General features: G+C 47.9%; 1 protein-coding gene across 3 annotated transcripts in view; it reads left to right on the forward strand.

Moving 5' to 3' along the window:
* Positions 1-20,060, forward strand: part of SETBP1 (SET binding protein 1) — a 361,300-nt gene that overhangs the window by 20,949 nt on the left and 320,291 nt on the right. The window lies entirely within an intron of this gene.

Genomic DNA, 20,060 nt, shown 5'->3' on the forward strand with positions numbered 1-20,060 from the left:
GGACTGGCCCGAATCTTTGTTTAACACAGTGTGGATTTTTAAAGATTGGGTGTTGAATGACCTTGGTTGGCTGTCACTTTCCTCCTGAAAGTCAAACAGGTGGCAAGCAGCTCTCAAGATGATTGCTGGTGACATTTGGTTGGGAATGAATGGGTCCAGGTTTCATTGCATTTATATCACAGGGTGTTACATTGACCTCCCTTCTTCAAAGTGGTATGGCACCCGGCCGTGATAGCAGGGAATGGCCCTAGTCTGGGAAATGTTTGTCCCCAAAACTCGCTGGGGTTCATGAATGCCTCTGAAAGGAGCGCTATTGTTTTCAGAGGTTTCGGGTTCAGGGTGGTATGAGTTCATCAGCATCTTTGTAACTTTCGCCCACATCTTATTTGGGCTCTAGACATGATGGATTAGCTAAAAACAGCACATATGCATGACCCTCTTTCCTTTCTGACTCAGATAATCTGTAACGTTTCTGTTACTAGTGGTTTTTGAGCTTCTCAATAGTCGCTCTCAATAGAACCACTAGGAATCTTGTTCTTTTCTTTGGTGTGGGGCTTGTGTCCTTCCTCATGCTAAGTGTTTTGACTGATGTGTTGCATTTAAAATCCAAAGACTTGGATGAGAAGAGATTTCCTAGGGTGACCAGTACCTTCCAGTTTCTTCAGACTATCCCAGTTTTAAAACCCAAAGTCCTGCATACAGGAGCCCCCTCAGTCTTGGGCAAGCCAGGACAATGGGTCATCTTATTTTATCATTTGAAACATGTAATAATTTTTAGAAGCTAGCTTGTTTTTACAGGGCATAGAGGTAGGGTTTTCGCCTACCTCGCCTGCCCTCATGACAAGTTGCGGTGATTTCTGGGGTCTCTGTCATAAAACCAAAGATTATCTAGATGCTTGTGGAAACTTCAGAAATACTTGCAAGAGAATGCAACCGTTCAAATTAGGCTACACTTAGAAAGTGAGGCTTTGCTTTGGAGTTTGGTCTCTTCAGCTTTGAAAATGAGTATCTTTGTCTCTGGCCACTGAGATGGCCAGTTCTTTGTGTATTGTTGGATTTTTGTGTGGGTGGGTAGTCTTGAAAACTGTGGTAACTGTTTTCTCTCCATCCCCCTCACTGCCAGGACTTGAGCAACAGCCCACAGTTTGGGGTATGCAAACTCAAATTCATTACCCTAGAAAGAGCTCCCTTGTCCTGATCAGGTATGACTTTACATACAGCCACAGAACTGTTCCTAAAGGTAACCTTCTGCCTGTTGGAATGCCCCAGAATAAAATTCTCGATTTTATGACATGGGGATGATTTCAGAGCTACAGTGTGCAATATCTGAAATTCTCAAGCTTGTCATTCTCACCCAAAAAGCTGGATATCCTTTGTGTACTTTACTGGAAGGAGGTGAAATCACTTCTTTGAATGGGTGACTTATCAAGTGTTTCTAAGTCTTAGAAATTGGAAAGGACAGAAAGGAAGGGGAAGGACTGAAACTCAGCTCACGGTGCTGCGTTATGCTGACACTGTGATGGGAAGATCTACACAAATTTTAAATTCCTCAGAGCTTGCTTCACCCTGCACTTCTCCATCATTCCTACCTTTATTTATGCCTGGAGCTGTTACTATCCAGAAATAAATGCATGAAGTTATCGGTCCTGAGCTTTAATCCCTTGATAGATGGTAGAAACATTCTCTGATCCCTATTGGATCAGAGTGTTAACTTGATTACTTTGCGGAATTCCCATTGGTTTGAAAAGAGGGAGTTAGCAAAAGCCAAACTTGAGGTGGAGAAGTAGAAACCTCGCTTACTGTTTCAGTGCCGTGAACTTGGAGAATTTACTTCTATCTATGAACGTGAAATATGTGATCAGGAACTTGGGATGGAGGCAAGGATGAGGATGGCATATGGTAAGCAGCAGATGAGTGGTCTGACTCTACAATCTAGTGTTCTGGATTTTTTTTTTAAGTACTCTACCTGCAGTGTGGGCCTTGAACTCATCACTGTGAGATTAAGAGTCTCATGCTCTACTGACTGAGCCAGCCAGGTGCCCCCCCTCCTTTTTTAATGAGGCAAGCCACTTATTGAAGAAGTGTGGATGGAGTGGCCCCTGGGACTAGGTCCTATGTTGGGAACAAGGAGGGAGGCTCTGTTGAGCTGATCTTTGAGTTGGTAGAGATGCCCGTTTGGGAATCACCTGAAAATATGTGTTGACTTAGAGCAGGAGTCGGCAAACTAGTCTGTGGGCCAAATCTAGCTCCTGGCCTGTTTTTATACAGCCCACAGGCAAAGAATGGTTGGAAAAAAATCAAACAAAGAATAATATTTTGTAACATGTGAAAATTATATGAAATTTAAATTTCAGTGTCCGTAAATACAGTTCTGTTGGACTGGAGCCACATCCATTTGTTTACATTTTGACTGCCTTTGCGCTCAGACAGCAGAATGGAGTGGTTGTGACAGAGACTGGATGTCCCACAAAGCTTAAACTATGTTCTATCTGGCCCGTACCAAAAAGGAAAAAAAAAAATGTTGACCCTTGATTTAGGGACAGGACATAGAGTTTCAGGATAACAAGGATTTTGTTTGGCTTTGTTTCTCATGATTCTTCCTCCAAACTTGGAGGCTGGGGGGAAATTGGGTGTTACATCATTATGTGCTTCTTTTTTTTTTTTTTTTCCCCAGACCAATTAATTTTGTTCAGCTCATTGTTTGACAGCCTTAGGCAAAGACAGCTCATACTGGATCCCAAATGATTTTCTTTTTCATTGGTTTTTGTAAAAAGCACACTCTTTAGGCTAATGATAGCTTTCCTTACATATCACAACTAGTGTTTTACTAGGCTAAGTGTATTTCTGCGTGTTCTGCTACTTTGGGATGAAGGTGTCTATGTGTGGCGTCCTCTAGAGTTTTATTCCAAGTTTCAAACTTGACACCAATCCTCCAGATCGGAGAGAGCCATTATAGATGTTCAGGCAACATGGCCCCTTGAGTGGTAGGATGGTAGGGGGGACCCATGAGGATACCCCTTCACTGGCTCAAGGATGGATGGACTCTTTCTCACCAGGGTCTACATCCCCTCTCTTCCATGTGAAATTAGGATGGCCACTAAAGTGCTATATGGAGGTGGGTTTATGATGAATGAATTTATGTGAGGTATAAGAACCACATTTGGTGAGAAGTGGAGGCCGAGAAGAGCATTCAGAACATATTCCAGAGCCTCAGAATCATCCGTGGGATGGACCTGCATTGCAGATGGACTCAGTAAAGGCAGCTCCCTCCTTACCACAATAGCAGCATTGTTGCAATGTTAGACTTAGCCAGGCAAGTGCTGAAGTAACATAAGCTTCATGTAGTTCCCTTCTAGGTCACTCAGTCAAAACAATAGAAAACACAAGCCGGAATCTCTAGAAGCAAGTTCAAGAACAGCACGTGAGCATAGAATGTTCCAACAGTGACAGGTTTTGGAAAGGCTCTCAGCTAACAGCTCTCCTCTTTCCTGAGGACTTCCCATAGGAGTTAGGGACACCCGTAGCATGAGGAGAGGGGGATTCCCTTCAGTGACCCAGGCTGGGAGATGTGGGTGGTAATCTGCACCAACTGGCTTGGTGGCTTCGCATCTGGAGTATAAACTTGTTGAAGCCCCAGTGTCTATATCTGTCAAATAGAGATGCTAATTTCCACATGATATAACTCAGTGGAAGATTTTAGGAAGAATGTGTAATTGACAGAGCACACATCGTAATAAACAGTTCAGATCTGTGGAGCTGTGTGGCAGGCCCCGCTGCTAGCTATTTTATATGGATTCACCTTTACTGTTTGTCCTTCCAACAGTCTTGCCAGGCAGATATCACCCACTTACAGATGAGGAAGTTGAGGTTCATTTGCGTCAAAAAAGCAGGAACCCAAATGGGCAGGGTTGGTCTTTGAAGCCTGTTTTTCTATACCCCAAAGCTAAGGCTGTATTCCAGTCCCAACGTGACCACACTCTAAAAGACCACTGGAAGGTAGGGATCTAAGCACTGGGACATTTCTTGCACACCTTCCACATTAGTTAGGGTGACAGAATCATCATCTGGTATATCGTCCTTAATTCCAAGTGTGCCAGGATGTTGGAGAGAAAAATTCAAAGCCTCATGAGTTAAAGTCTTGTTTTTTGTTTTTCCTTTGTTCTTCTTTTAACCAAAATACAACTTCTGTTTCATTTCTTTGGATTTAGTTTTCCCTTTTCGCAGCTTCATCAGGAGAATCTATTTCCTCCAACAGCAAGGACTTTAACCTTATATCCACCAGTGACCTGCTGTGGTCCTAGAAACATGCTCGGGATTTGTTCTTGGCAGTCCCCCCTACACCATCTTCATATGTCTGTGGAAAGATGCTAGCTTTCTGCTCTGAGCACTTCTGACCCTCCCTTAGGAAGTTCAGTAAGTTGGGCATTCATTTACTCATTCTTTAAATAGTTTTTTTTTTTTTTTGTACCAAACACAAAGTTTGGATGTAGATGGGAAGCGAGGTTGGCATCAGATCGCAGGGAGTGATGAACGTCAAATAAGTAACAGGGTTTGCGTTCAAGTTGGTAAGTGATGGGAATGCTCAGTGGACTTTGAACTGGGGCAAGAGAAGGGTTGGGGGCTCTGGGGACATAATGACAGGGATTCAGGGCAGAGAAACTTAAAGCGGAGCCTTTAGGTAACACTAATGTTGTGAAAGTTCTTTATTTTTTTCCATAGGGTGCGGAGAGGCACATTTCTCTCTCAAGCCTCTGTGGGGATGACATTTTAGTGTATTAGGTCGTTGGAAGTGGGTGTGGGGAAGGGGAAGAAGGTAGCTCAGAACGCCTGATACCTGACCGCCATGCCCATCATCTCCTCTGCTCTGGCGGTGGCCCTGGGCATCCAGCAGAGAGCCTTCCTCCCTCTTTGTGACTCGGTCTGTCCTTCACTTGCCATCGTTTTGCCCAGCAGCCTCTCTGGTCCCTCCTGTACATCACTTGACTGTGGGCTTGCCCTCCCTTCTTCTGGGGGTGAGAAGGTGGTCTTTTCAAATTCTGGGGCTATGGGCTTCTTTCCCCCAAAGGACCCTGGACTCAAACCTGATAGGAGAGCAGGGCTTGCCAGCTTTTCTTCCAAAGAGGCTGAATTTCCCTTCTTGTTTAATTTTATGTTTTCTCTCTATAGATTTTTTTTTTTTTTTAAGGAGCACATTCCTATTTATTCATCAGTGTGCCTGAAAATTTTCTCTCCTGATAGGTTTCTCTCCTGATAGGTTATTTTATAGCTAAAAGCTGCATGAAGGGTGGTGAATAACCCTCTCCGCCAAGTATTTGTCTCCAAGAGGCCACAGGTGGCATTTGACATCTGCAGCTGAACATGTAGGGGATGGAACATTGGACTTGGGAGCAGGAGCCCTGGACGCCAACTCTGTCTCTGTCACTAACAATTATGGCAAGATTGATTCACCTTCCTGAGCCTTAGTTTCTCCATGTTAAAAAAAAGAAGAAGAAGAAGAAGAAGAAGAAGAAGGAAGAAAGAAAAGAATAAACCCAAACCAGCTTCTGACCTCTACAGTCTTAATTTCTGTTTCAAAAAACTGGAACTTTAAGAGCCATTCTGCCAGATGGGGCAGGTCTTTCTCTTTAACAAAACTAGTTACTATAACCAAAAAATTTGACCTCTATTTGGACCCGCTGTTCCGTCATCAGATTATTTCCTTTCTGCCCCAGTGTCACAAGGCCCACGATCGTGGGAGCAAGTGTCAGAGTTGAATTTAGAAAGTGGTGAGATTTACCAAACTTGTGTTCCATGACTATATTCTGGGAAACTTTGGTTCTTCCTTCCCTTTTAGTATTTTTCCTTTTTTGCTCCTCCGTATTTGGGGTTGTCTGGGGGGTTTAAAGCACCATGCTGGCTCTTTCCTTCTTGGTTGTGACATTCCCTTGGTAGTCAGACTCACTTTGGACATCCCCAAGGAACATTCTTCAGTGAACGCCATGCTATTGCAGAGAACCAGGCAGTCTTCAGCAGGGAACGTGTGTTCTGTTCTGATGAAGAGCCATTCACTCTCTGAAGTAAGGAATAAAGGATCTGTTAGCAAGAGTTCCTGCCCCAAGAGTGGATTGGAGGTTAGGTCCCCTGTATCGTGGACCGGGTTCCGTCTATCTTTGGAGGAGGATAACCAGGCTCTGTCTGACCTGAGGTGAATTACTTAACCTCTTGAAACTAGATCCCAATTATGTGAAAATCAGGGATAATAGCAGCACCCCTCCTCATTGGTGTCTTGTGGGGATGGAAGGGCCTGCGGGTGCTTGGCATAGCCTCTCACAGAGTATGCCTTACCTGGACTAACAGCCACCTCACTGGGGCCACAGGAACTTCCTCAGTGACCTACAGTGGTTTCAGGCTCCTGGGCTGGGGGGGGGTGTCTCAGAAGCCCCAGTTTCCCTAGGCTGATTCTGCTTTCCTAGGGCCACAGGCTGTGTTGAATTGTGCTTGCTGGCCAGCAGTGCCACTATCTCATTTCTGATCCCTCCACAAGCTTCAAACCGATAGAGCAGATCACCAGTGGGTTGGTTGGTGGTTTTTTTTTTTTTTTTGTTTGTTTGTTTGTTTTGTTTTGGTCGTGGTGGGGATTGGCACGGGAATTTATTTAGAGATGGTTCAAAGGTCTTTCATCTCTGTGGTCATTTATCTGCTGAGCCAGGATTGCTGCTGAGCTCAAAGCTTGACTCAAAATGAAAGTGTTAAAGCCGTGTCCTAAGAACAAGCAAGGGGTTCAGTGGGCGCTGCCTTCTCCCCTGGCTGCTTTTCCGGCATTTGCAGAGTCTCCCCCTTCTCCGTCACTGTGATTTCACATCCTCCGAAAGTTCTCTCAGAGTTGTATTTCCGGTTGATCTTTAGTTACATTGCCCCCCCCCCTTTTTTTTTTTTAATTTGTAATAAAAGGCAAGAGAAGCAATCCCTTTTGGGTCTGCTCTACCCCGTCCTTTGATTCTTCTAATTCCTGCAACTTTAAGTTCAAACGTCCTGTCTTCAAAGCACTGCATGTAGGACGTCCTAGGCCATCCCAGGATGCAGGATGTCCCCTGCCTGCCTGCCTTGTGTGTGAGACATGAGTGGCTTTGGTCAGGAAGTCACTGGGCCTGGGCAAGGGCATAGGCCGAGAGCCCAGGGATGTGGTGGGAAGGTTCTCAGAGCCTGGGCCCGAGGCCTTAGTTCAGGCTCCTGACAGCAATATGTATAGAAAACAAACAGCATGAGCCAGTGAAGTCTCATGTTGTCAGGGCTGTGGGAGGGGGTTTCTTTATGCACAATAAACTGAACATTCAGCTTGATGATTTGCACATGGCTACACTGCTTTGAGGTAGGGGCTTCTACGGGGATGGTCTTCGGGGTGAACTAACGTGGAAGGTGGCCGTTGAGGCTCTGGGGGCCCCCCTTCTGCCCTGCACCCCCAGAGAGGAACCAGTGGCCAGAGGGCGAGGCTGCCAGCAGGGAGGGCAGAAGTGCAGTGGAGCCCGGTGCCCGGAAGGCGCACAGACAGACACAGCACGTACACAACCGCGTGAACCCCCAGTCGTACCCAGCATGTGCCCGAGTCTGAATTGGAGGCCCCGGAGGCTGAAGCCGGGAGCCCTGCGTGCGAGCGGAGGCCACCGTCTGAGCGTGTCAGAACACGGCAGCCAGAGCTCTGCGTCCTGGGCAGGTTCGGGCCACGGACGTCCTCGGGCTGCTGCCAGCTTTCCATCGTATTCCAGCGAACTTGCCCTCCGAAGGCCAGGGGCCTCCCCGTATACCTGAAGCGTGCTTTTCTCTCTAAAGGCCCAGGTTTGTTTTTTACTTCCTGCTTACCCCTCCCGCCCGGGCCGACTTCCCTCACCTCCCCACCAGCCTATGACCTCACCAGGGGAAACAATGGGAGCCTTTATTTGCTTTGAAAAGTCCAGGCAGTTCCCATCTTGCTACCTGGCCTGGGAGGCCGTTTGATAACCATCATTAGTATCAAATGCAGGTTGCCTCGGTGTATTTTCTAGACCTTGTTTATTGTGTTTTTCCCCAGACCATCTCCTTTGCCTCCCACATGTTTCTAGCCAGCCTCACAGTGGGGAGTAAGAAGTAGGGAAGGGGGTGAGAATCCTGGGAGACAGACAGACAGACAGCACCTCTGTCCCTCAAGGGGCACCACCACACCTGGCCAATAGGAGGTCTTCATTTGCAAATATAGACGTGCCCAGGAGTGAGGACAGCTTTATGCGCTGAGCCATTCGGTTCATTGGCGTAGTCCTGTGAGTAGGAGCTCAGCTCAGGTGTGCAGCATTTTCCCAGACAGACCAGACCCCCAGAGAACCACCCGAAGGGAGGGGCTTCTCATGGGGATCACGGATGTAGCTAAAGGGAATCTATTTTTAACATATAATGGGAATTTCCATGTTTCTATCCCTGTCCTTTTCAGCGAGCGAGGGGAGGAAAACTAAGGTATGTGGGTGTGTGGCCCTTCCTTGCACCGTAGGTTCTGAGCTTCCCTGTCCTCCTGCCGGACGGCTGCCATTGGATGGATAGCACCATGCTGGCATTGAAATGCTGGTGAGCCATGAAGGAAACCAAAGCCTGGGAGACCCAGCAAGGGTCTGAGACATGGGGTTGAGTCCATGGAGGAGGATATGGGTTGGAATTTGGCACCAGCTCAGGGAGCCGGGGAAGGCTGAGCACAGAAGTTGTAGGTCAGAGGAAAAGAAGGGTTCCATGGTTGGGTCACCCTTCCAGAATCACAGAATTCACTGAGAGTCAGAAGAGCCTCTGAATATTTCCATTCAACCTCCCTCCTAAACAAACAAAAGATACCTTCTGAAATCCCTCACCGTTATTTGGAAGTTGCTCTATGGTCCTCAGGGAAGAAACTTGGTATCTCTTGAGGCAGTCCTGGATTTAGGAGAGCGCTTTCTTATGTTGCCCTGAAGTCATCCTTTTAAAGGTCAACTAGTTCCAGTTCCTCAAACTACTCCTTGGAGTCCATGGTTTTCTGGTGCCAAACCACCTTGGTTCCTATACTGGGAATGCTGGTTTGTCATTGTTTCTCCTAAAAGGCATAGATGGGGAGGTGGGCCCTCACAGAAAAGAATTTAGGATCAGGAGGTCATCTGCTCTTGCTTAATACCAGGAGATTGTGACCTCCTCTGCTCTAAGCACACTACCTCTATTGGCAGGACCCTGGGCTGTCCCAGCTTTCTGGTAGCTTCCTCATTGTTGGTATACACGGAACTCAAGGTCAGGGAAACTCTCCAATTTAATTTTGCCTTATGCTATTCTTGCTGGTCTAAATCATCACATCCTGCATTTAGTAAATTTTTTGGAACAAAATTCTGGTATTTGCATTACTCTTCTTCTCATCTCTTTGTGCAGAGTTCTAGACAGAGATGTGACTCAAATGGTAGTCAGGTGGTCTTATGTGGGTCTGTGGACCCTATAGAAGGCATGGAAATAAGACAACTTTGAAATGTAGATGGCCATCTCACTCAGAATTCCCCTTCTATGGTTTTTCCAGTGGGATAACTCTAGACCACTCTCCACCAGACGCGAACGGCCTTCTTGGATCTAACAGAAAGGGTTGTAAAAGTGTGCTATCAAAAGTAAAGCATTTTCTTCTCAGCTATTGTGTAAGCTCTCTGAGGACAGGCATTATATCTTTTAATACAATTTTCACTAATTTTATTTCCCCAGCCTGGATATTCAACACATTCATGTTAGCTCTGTGCCAGTGAAGATAATTCTATGGAGGACACTCTTCTCTATCAAAACACCTTCTCCCTAGTTAGCCTTATGTATTTCGCACTGGTGCCTTAGAAACATCTGGAATTCTCCGTCATGCTGCCTTTTTTTTTTTGTGCACTCATCCTTATATACTGTAGCAGAGCTGAGGCATCTAAATTCTACAGGAATCTACAGAGTTGTATGGTGTGTTCAGCCTAAGTGCTGTGTGAGGTATAGCAAGACCTTATTAGAGAGAATCGATCTCAGAGCATTTAGGGAAAAATCCAAGGCAGTATAATAAACTATCAAAATATCTGTTGTAGATAGTACAGAGTATGAAAAATTGGGAGCAACCATCACACCTGCCCAGCACCTTTACAAAGCATTTGCATCTGCCGAACTGTTGCCTCTTTCTGGTTTGTTCTTAGGATGTTCTATTCTTGGGATCGCTATTGTTCCTCCCTGTTCTATAGATTGAGAATGGGTCTTGGAGGGTTTTTAAATGACTTGCCCAGAGCTTACAGGTGATTACCAGGGGGGAACTGGGGTGAGGGGAGCCTCAAACCCTCATCGGACTCTCAGATCTCCTGATCTGCAGCAGTAGGAAGTGGTCATTGATAGACGCATTCTAGCTGGTCTGCTGAGACCTCGTCCAGGAGAAAATCACTGAGTCTTGTGCCATCCACCTGCTTCTTCCGGCTGCCCGCCTCTGGCCGAAGCCGTGTGTGAACCTGGGCATTGTGGCATCTTCCCAGATGCGCACGGCCCCTTTCTTGACTGCCCACAGCCGTCTCCCCACTGGAAGACACAGCAGGGCACCCCGGCAGTGAGGAGCAGTAGAAAGTGATGGCCAGCAGCATGGCCCAGGTCTGTGGGAAAATAGTCTCACTGCGACCCAGTCGAGAAGCCATGGACAGTGAGCTCGAAAGTGTCCCGGCTCAGAAAAGAATTTAGGATCAGGAGGGATGCACACAGAGCCCCTCCGAAACTAGACTCTGGGAGCGCTTTCTGACCTGAGAAACGGAAGGAGGGTGGCTACCCTATAGCAAGGGGTTCTGGGTCCGAAATCCTGTTTGGCCTTTAATGGATGAATCCCTGTTTTCTCATCTTTAAAAAAAGGGATTAGTACTGTCTCTCTCCCTTCCACATTGCTTTGAAGATCAGCCGAGCAAATGCTTCTGAAATGTTAAAAGTACAGTGGAAATTCGAGGTGCTCTTCTGTGGAACTGCCCTGTCGTCGATTCCAAACAAACTATAGTCTCTAATTAAACTTTTTCCATGGCTTCCTCCAGTATCCCCTCCATGCCTGGCCTCTTTCTTCCCCTGCTTTGAATAAAGCCCCCGGACGTGGCCGTGATGAACAGCAGCTGCGGGCTGGACGCGGTCAGCGGCCGAGTCCAGATACCCGCCACATGGTGTAATTGCCCTTTGTGAAATTCTGGGGTGAGAGGTCAGCCCTCTTTGCCCATCTTTGTCACTTCTCAGTCATCTGTATCCTGGTGGTATCCTTCCCCGACCCCGACTCCCCCCGCTTCTCCTGGAGCCCAGGAAAAAACCATCTGCTGAGTTGGCTTTCAGAAGATTTTTTTTTTAAATACCAATTTCCCTTTGTTCCGAGGCAACCTCCAATCAGAGCCGGGGTCTGCTGGGTTTGGCGAAAGGCTGGTATTGTGTTTCGTGCTCCCGGAGGAAAGGTTGTCCACTTGCTTTTCTTTTTGATTCGATTCCCTGCCATTCTGCCGGGGAGTCAGGGGTTGCAGCTGCCGCTGTCAGCTGTAAATAGGGGACCTCCTTGTTTAAGAACCTACACGTTAATCCTTTGGCTGGGGGAGGGAAAAAGAAACAACAGAAAACAGTAACAAAACAGACAAAAAAATGAAAACCAGCGCTAACAGAGGTCTTTCTCCCTGTTCCCGCCTCATCCCGTAAGTCACACAAAATCCTACTAGATGCTTAACCTCGGGCCTTGCTGTTATTGAGGTTTTCTTGAAGAGTGTTTGGTGTCTGGCCTCTTCTGTTTCCTGATTTCTTGCTGAAGAATATGTCCTGCCCATGAGTGGCCGAGGAGAGTCGTTCTTGTACGGAAAACCTGCATCACAGGGAAAGGCCACTGGCAGTGCGGGCTACTTTCCTGGGCATGACGGTGGCTACCGTTTCGGTACTTGGAGTAGCTGGGAACTCTGCCAAGCATTTGATGCCTATTGTCTGCTAGGGTCTCCCCACAACCACAGTGGAGATGTTGTTATGCCCATTTTACAGATGTATAAACTGAGGCACAGAGTCCTCCCGTCACTTGCCTCAGGTCTGAGTCCGGAAGTGGTGATCCCAGTGTGCCCACCCTCTGAGCTGCAAGGCAGCTGGTCCATGGTGGCTTGCATGGTGCCTGGGCAGACCGAACTTGCCCCGGGCGCCAGAGATTCTCACCTCCAGAGCCTGCCTTCCAGAACACCTCTGGGGGAGGTGTTTTCTCCACGCTTCCATTTCTCTGTCTGGACCACTGGAACCGCAGTAGCTAGATGCTAGGGAAGCCAGAGAGAGTTGGACAAGTCTCGTGGATGCTTTGTACACTTTTCAGTCTCTGAAGCTTGGGCTTGCTTTTATCCTCTTTTTCTATCACATTCTATACAATGGGTAAAACTCCTCTTGGCAGATTTAGGAGATGCTCTGACACATCCTCTCAAGGTTATCCTATAACTTTAGTACCTGACCTCCCTGTACTCACTCCCATCTTTACTCATGGGCCTCTGCTAGGCGATGGTCCTTTACAAACACAAGGGGTGCGTTTTGCTTCTTTATGGTGGTAAGAAGAGGGGTCAGCAAGTGAACACATGATTTGGTGAAAATTCATAAAATTTGTAAGGCAGTTTTTTTTTTTAAAGATTTTATTTATTTTTTTGACAGAGATCACAAGTAGGCAGAGAAGCAGGCAGAGAGAGAGGGAGGAAGCAGGCTTCCTGCTGAACAGAGAGCCTGATGTGGGGCTTGATCCCAAGATCCTGGGATCATGACCTGAGCCGAAGGCAGAGCCTTAACCCACTGAGCCACCCAGGTGCCCCATAAGGCAGTTTTGAAACATGCCATCTCTTCCCTCTTCTTGCTGTTGGACTGGGACCGTGACCTAGAGTACCGGAGGGCCCTGCAGGTTCCCCTAGAAATGGAGTTTATAAAATAAAACTAATACGAGAGAGAGAGAGAGAGAGAAGGGGAAGGTGAAAGCTTTCTCTTTTGCTTCCTCCTGAGAATATGGAATTTTCCTAGATAACTTAAAATATGTGCATGCATCTGTATCGATTTTAATATCTTAAAATATAATGCAGGCGCCTGTTAACGTAGATTGTAAGAAATGTAGCCAGCTAACTGAGCAGTATACTCATCTGGGCTCCGGAAACTAATAGACTCCCTTGCTCAGCAGCTTACTCTATGAAATGAGGTAATTTTTATTAAATGTTCTCTCCTTTACTTTTCACTACAGTCCAGGAGTGAAACCAATCTCCGCTGGAGGAATTAGAGAGACAGAAGGCCGGGTAAGGGAGGTGGTAAGCCCACAGACCCGGCAGACAGTGGGCCAGGGGTTGAGAGGAATTACCCCACTGCTCAGCTCTGCCAGCTGACTCCGGCTGCATGGTGGGTTAACGGGGGTCCCGTTCTAGCGTGGCATCAGCCAAGGCTGCAGATCCCAGGTTTGTGAGAGCAGGAGCAGCAGGGAGAAGGAGAAAGGGAAATGTTGATCGGAACAGCGGGCTCTCAGAGTCACAGAGCAGTATTGTGGTGATATAACTGGGCAATATCTCTTCAATGTCCCGAGTGGGGTAATATTGTCTGCCTGACTTGGTAGCTCTAAGTAGAAAACAAGACAGTATCTCCACTAGGAAGAAGGATGCCAAAATTCTGTAGTTGACTGGTCTTGATTGAGTGATAGGGACAGTCTGTGACTAATTAAACACGAAAACAAGAAGTGCTGTGCGAGATGAACTGTGAGCTGTCCGTTCTGGTAGACACATGTAGCTTTACGGTATTGATGTATTGAATTGGTGGGATGTCCTTGAGATGGCCAGCCTAGAAAGAGGAAGCGAGGAAGCGAGGTTGGCTGGAAATCTGAAACATCCCGTGTCACACGTTTTGGTAACGGCACCAGAATCCAGGAGAAGCCGCGGAGGGGCTGGAAGTGGAAGGGGCTGTTGTATTGGGGCGGACTGGTGCAAGCGTGGAGGCCGCCGGAGCGCTCGCCACTCCCGGGGTGGGGGTGTGTGTGGAAGGGAAGGACAGCGTCTGGGAGAAGAGGTGCGCAGGGGGGCGAAGGGTAGGAAAGCACATGTGCTTAGCAGCTGTGTCAGCATGTTAAGGTCTGGGGGAAAGGGGCTGCCTCTGAAAGGCTCTAGTGAACCAGGTGACTGTTGCAGGGGAGAGATGGAAAACTAGAGACAGTGGGTACTCCTGGAACAGCCTGGCTTGTGGTCCTGGACCTTCTCAAAATTGTTTGGTGCTTCTCCCGAGGTGCTGGCAGGTTCCTGCTGCATGGAAGCCGGTCCTGGGAGCCTTTGAGGGGCAGTAGTACGTTTGGGTCTGGAGAGGGGCTGCTACAGGCCAGGCCAGCTGTGCCCCTTTTGCCTCCAGGAAGGAGCAGGTGCCAAACCTCTGGATGCCTGGCTTTCCTTCTGGCCTCATTCCCGAATGACAGCTGACCTTTGCTCCCAAAGTGAGGCCTGCAGCAGATTCCTCTCTGTCTGGGACTGACCGTGGAGGGCCTGTGGCTGCTTCTGCTCATCTCGTGTAAGGCGCCGAGATAATTGCCGGTTCTTGTAGCTTCTCTCTGTCAGAAGAGGACAGCTCAGCTGTGGGACTTCAGCCTGCAGGCACCAGAGGCAGGGCTGGAGGGAAGGACAGATAGATAAGGCGAGAAGGCCCAAGTCAAATCTATCTGTATATATACACATATACATGTCAGAGAGGGACCTATAGGCATGAATGTCCTTCTGCCATCATATTTCTCTGAGGAATTCTGTCTAAGAAGGTAGTACGGTCTGGTGTCTATTAAAGATAATTCGGTGTTATATGCACACACACACACGTGTGTGTGTGTGTGTGTGTGTGTGATGTGTACAGCTTCTGGGAAGACAGATATTGCATACGATGTAGTAGAGCCCTGATCCAGGAACTAAGAGGTTAAGTCTCTGGCCTTGACCTAAACCCTAACCCTGGGTTTCCTCCTGTGCCTCTTGTTCCTAGGTTCCCTTCCCTAAAATGAAGGTAAGGAAGCAGAAGATCCCAAAGTCTTCTTCAACTCTGATATTCCAAGAAATCACTATATAAATACTGATTCATATAACTAAGTATTTGTGCATATACCTAGGAGACATATTAATATAGAGATGTGATTTTTTTTTTCTCATTGTCAATATAAAGATATGGACAGTTTTTTTGTTTGTTTGTTTTTGGAATAGCTGCCTAGAAGTGTCAAATGCATATTTATTAGAGAAAAAGTAGCCATATGCAGCCACACCTAATATAAAAGATGACCAGGAATGACAAAGGAGGGGAGTCATGTGGGCATCTGGACAAGTGAAAGAGTGCACAGCCATTGCTCCCAGTTTATATGGACTTGTCTGGCCTCCGAAGAGACCTCCGTGCGCGCTTCTTGTCTTGCTGGGGAGGTCTGGGGAGGGGGCAGGGTATACCCATGTTCTGCCAATGCTGAGGTATGTGCAGAGCCCAGGGAAGGATGGAGGAAGAAGGGAGACTTGGATGGCCCTTGAAGAAAGCACAAGACTGAGGCAAGAGGGAGGAGTAACCCAGGGCATTGCGTGAGCCCTCTTGATGGAGTGTGGAGGGCTTGGGGTATGCCCTTAGGCTGCCTGACTGGTCTGCAGTTGACCTGGGAAGTCTGGAATGCAGAGAAGCCTTGGAGGGCCACATTAGGGAGATCTGATTATTAGTCCTGTGTGCAACAAGAAAGGAATAGACTTGCCTCTTCAGGTGTTGGGGAGAAGAGCATGGTGGAGTGTGCCGGCAGCTCTTTAGGAAACCCTGCGACAGCCAGCACAGGAGGGAAGCGAGCCCAGAAGTAGAGGAGAGAGAAGTGAACCAGTGAGGGGAGGAAGCGCCCAGTGAGGGCAGGAAGGGCCCTTGGTGTTTGCTATTACACTGAAGAGGCCAGAGAGCCATCAGGCAGGTGGAGAGGGGCTGCCTCTAACATTTTGATTCCTGGGACTTAGAGAAAGCACTGTCATTTTCTTAAGAATTCATTGATCGGTTTTCTAAAGCCATTTGTAAGTGTCTTACTGACACTTAGAGAAAGTTGATTGGAAAGTGCCTTGCGAGAAGAGCTTAACGTGTGTGCACAGGTTCCAAACCGAGTCTTCCTGCCCTGGGATTTGGTTTCCACCAGCAATGTCGAGCACAGGGATGTGGAAGGAAGGTGTTCATCCACTTGATCTTCCTGTCCTGTTATAAACTCAAGGTGGATGTCCTATATGTCAGGGTCATTGCTCGTGGTGTGGCAAGTTCAGATTTCATCCAGAAGGTTCACTGTTTCTGGTCTGTTCTGTTCTTTGCTCTGCTTTGCCACTCAGTTCCTCTGCTACCACTGAGTTTCCCCAGCTTGGCACGGGGCTCAGTAAATCTCCTCTTTTCCACAAAGCTTTCAGGGAAATGGGGGAGAAAAGCCAGCATATGTTTGCCTCCACCGTCTTCTCTCCTCAGACCTTTTTTAACCACTTTACATGCAACCCACCCATACACAATGTGGAGGAACAAATTGCACTTTTTCTGTGTTAGGAAGGAACAAAAATGCATATGGCTGTGATGGGGGAATTTCCCCCACCCTCAGAAGATGGGGGAACAGGGCAATGGTGTGAAAGAATGAATTAGTTATGGCAAATCTTGTTAGTGTCCATTGTAAGCAGAGAAGCTAAGCCATCTGTGGCCACTTGCAAAATTGCTCCTTGTTTGTTCGGGTTCCCTACCGAAGCGAATCTTTGTGGCTTCTGATAATTTGCATACTGTCACTTGTTTGCCAACTGGAGGGTGTCTGGACATGTGTATATGAGGGGGCATCTGTGTGGACATGTATGTGTGTGCTGAAAAGAACCCACTGTTGGTATGCTGTTGAAATAAATGTCTGGGGGGCTGGCTTTGACTGAGCTCTGGGCTTAGGAGGAGAGGAAGGAGTCTTGAGGGCTCCTGTTTATATTATTTTTAGATCTTTCTACTCAACCTCTCCAGCTGCCTTCATGTGCTTCCATCCCTCACTCCTCCCCTGAGTCCCTTCTTGTCCTGATTCCTCTCCCAGCCTTGCCCCAATTTCTAAGTTCTTAATTGGTGATGTGTGTTCTGCAAGAAGAACCTGTTTAGGGCAGCTTACCATCCTGGTTGTTAAGCTAAGAGAGATGTCTTAGGGTAATCTATGCCACCAGTGTGACCGAGTTGTGCTGCTATTTAACCTCCATTCTGTGTGTTTACGGTGGACCTCCTGTAGATGAGTGGTATTCCAGATGCCGTGGGGGTCTAAGGGCTGCGTGACCTTTATTATCCCCGTCTTCAGGGAGTTTCCACGATAAGCCGCCTAGGCTCTGTGGATGGCATGAGCACAGTTCTGGAGGTTGTGAGTGAAGGGATTGGTCATTGTGGTCCAGTGGCCACGGAAGGCTTTGTATCTAAGGGTCTGTGCAAGACAGATGATCGTGGAGGGTGTGTGGTCAGCAGGGTTCCACGGCCAGACCTCTGAGATGTCCAGGCTGGCCAAAGAAATGGGCAAATGCAAATCTGCAGAAATCAAGCAAAAACGCTCCTTCTGCTTATCCTCAAGCCAACCGAGGTGAAGGATGATATAAAAGGATAAGAATCTGAGATAAGAGTCGGAGTTCTTCAGCATTTGTTACTAGCTGTACCGGTAATTTTTTCTCTCCATCATGATGGTGGCTTACTTGGCCACTCTGCACCTTACTGTCTCCTTTGAAGAAGAGGTATCATGCTCTTTCCTTCTCCTTCTCTTCCTCTCATTGTCCTTTATACGAGGCAATCTCTGACAGTAAAGAAAGTTGGTGCTTTCATCTCTGCGGAGGATCTCCTTTTGTATTTCTGTGTTTTGGGTGGCATTCTTCATAGCTGCTGATCTGAGCAGGTCCCACCGTTTCCCACACCTTGATGGCTACACACAAAGAAGAGTAAAGATGAAGGAAGCCTTGAAGCCCATCAGAGCCTTCTCCCCTGTACAGATGAGGAAACAGCCCAGATCAGGGATGTTTCAAGATCATATGGCCCATCAGGGACAGTCTGAAAAAAAGACCATTCTTTTTAGTCATCCCAATGCTGGGTGCTAAAAATGAGACAGGACACTTGATTGCTGTGGCCACTGCAAGGAATTCTGCCCTGCCTGGTTCTTGGCTATCTTACAACAGCTTGGCCCTTCTCTCTTGAACCCTCCTGAACCCACCATGGCTTCGCCCAGGAGAATCAGATAAAGGAGTCTTTTATGGCCCAGCTTCCATGTGCTTGCAGCATTCAGAGAAGAAGGCCTGGCAGTGGGAGTGGGGTGGGGAGAAAACATTTGTCTTTCAATACTGGCCTGACATGAAAAGCCTCACTGACGGGCACTTTGAGAACCCCGCTAAATAATGGCCACGGCCAAGACAAAAGATAAAACTGACCCACTAGTTATTGCGGTTACTTAAACATGATTTACCCTGCATTATACTGGCTGGGACCTGGGGGTCTTGTTTCTAACGAGCCAAGAGACAGCACAATTAATTACATGGGAAGGAGTGCTATCAGACAGCAAACTAGTCATTGCAAAAGAAAAGGTCCTTAAATATTCCCTCCCTTCCTCAAAACCTGCCAGAAACACACAGAAATAGCACCACTCACATACTGGGGGACACAGGCCAGGCTGGGGAGGTGATGTGTGCTAGTGGTCCTGGTGTGGGATATGAGCAGGATGGGGGGGATCACCTGGAACCGGGGAGGCTGTGGTGAGGGGGGACGGTGTTGGGGGTTTGGAAGGGAGCTGTCACATGATGTGGCTGAAGATGAAAAGTCAGCCAGGAGCTCTACATTTTCACTGCCCTGGTGGACATGATTTCCACCCCGTGTGCCCATCGGGTAGTCAAGAGGGGCCTCTAACCTCAGTGACGTGCCCACGTGCAGTAGTTAGGATGTGGGGGGTGGGGAGCTAGAGTAGAAAGAAGCTTCGGAAAGTAGAGAGGCCAGTGAGCATGGGGCCCTGATGATAGGAAGGGTCCTGTCCTGTCCGCTGTGACGGGCCGGTTTTTGAATCATCTTTTCATCTGCAAGGAAATCCCAGAAGCCTTCGTCTGACTGGAACTGCCTTGTATCCATATCCCGCCTTGGTTAAACGTGGTGGCCAGAGAAGTCAGCTCTGGAATGGAGTGTGGGGCTGGAAAGATGAGAAGGTAAAGCCTGCCGGGTTTGAAGAGGGCAGGGCCAGAGGTTAAAGGAGAAAGGTTAGCAGCAGGCGAAGACCGGGATTGAAATATTTGCTGAAGGCTGACAGGCAACAGAATAGAGGCAGACAAGTGGCAAATTCCTATTTTCTCCTCTAATTGAGAAAATATTTTGAGTGGTATTCAGTCAGACTGCATAATGAGTGGGGGTGGGGGCTGGAGATGGAGTGAGAGACAGACTAGGAGTGAGAGAATATTACCAGCCACTGTGGGAGACCAACGTGACTACAGAGTTCAAGGAGTTGTGCAAACGGGCCAACTTCCCTTGGCTCCTCACAGGCCACCTCAGTCTTCATTTCTTCACCCACACATTCAGCACATGGTCACCGAGGCCCTCCTTCAGCTGGAGGGGCCAATGGCTGCCCGCAGGAATTAGCGTCAGGTAAACAAGACAGAGGCCAGCCCTCCCTTTCAAGGCTCGCCGGGGATGGACGGTCGCACGCAGTTCCAACACAATCTGTGACCTTGACTCGATGCTGCTACTGTTCTCTCCTTAAAACCTACATCTTATATCCTCTGGGTCTGTGCACACTTCGGTGAATAAGTCTGTATGATCTTGTGTCTAAGAGATAAGATAAAGGGAACTGGTACTCAGGGGGGTTGCTCTGCACTGCCCAAGGAATGGGGAGAGCAGTGTGTGTGTGGATGGGGGACTTGGGGTGCGGGCAGCAGGTTAGGACGTAAAGCAGTTGTTTCTGGACTCAACCAGAGCCCATGGCTCCTCCTTCTTCTACGTCCTGCCTGCTCTTTTTTGCAAGAAATAGCTGCGGTGTTCAGGAGCACAAGCGTGTTTAGGTTTCCCTGACAGTGGTACGGCCTCTCACTTGGGTATTTATGAATTGCAGAAGCTTAGGGCTGGGAAGGCCAGGA

Source organism: Mustela nigripes, chromosome 8 (genome assembly GCF_022355385.1).
Source record: "Mustela nigripes isolate SB6536 chromosome 8, MUSNIG.SB6536, whole genome shotgun sequence".
Classification (NCBI taxonomy): Eukaryota; Metazoa; Chordata; class Mammalia; order Carnivora; family Mustelidae; genus Mustela; species Mustela nigripes.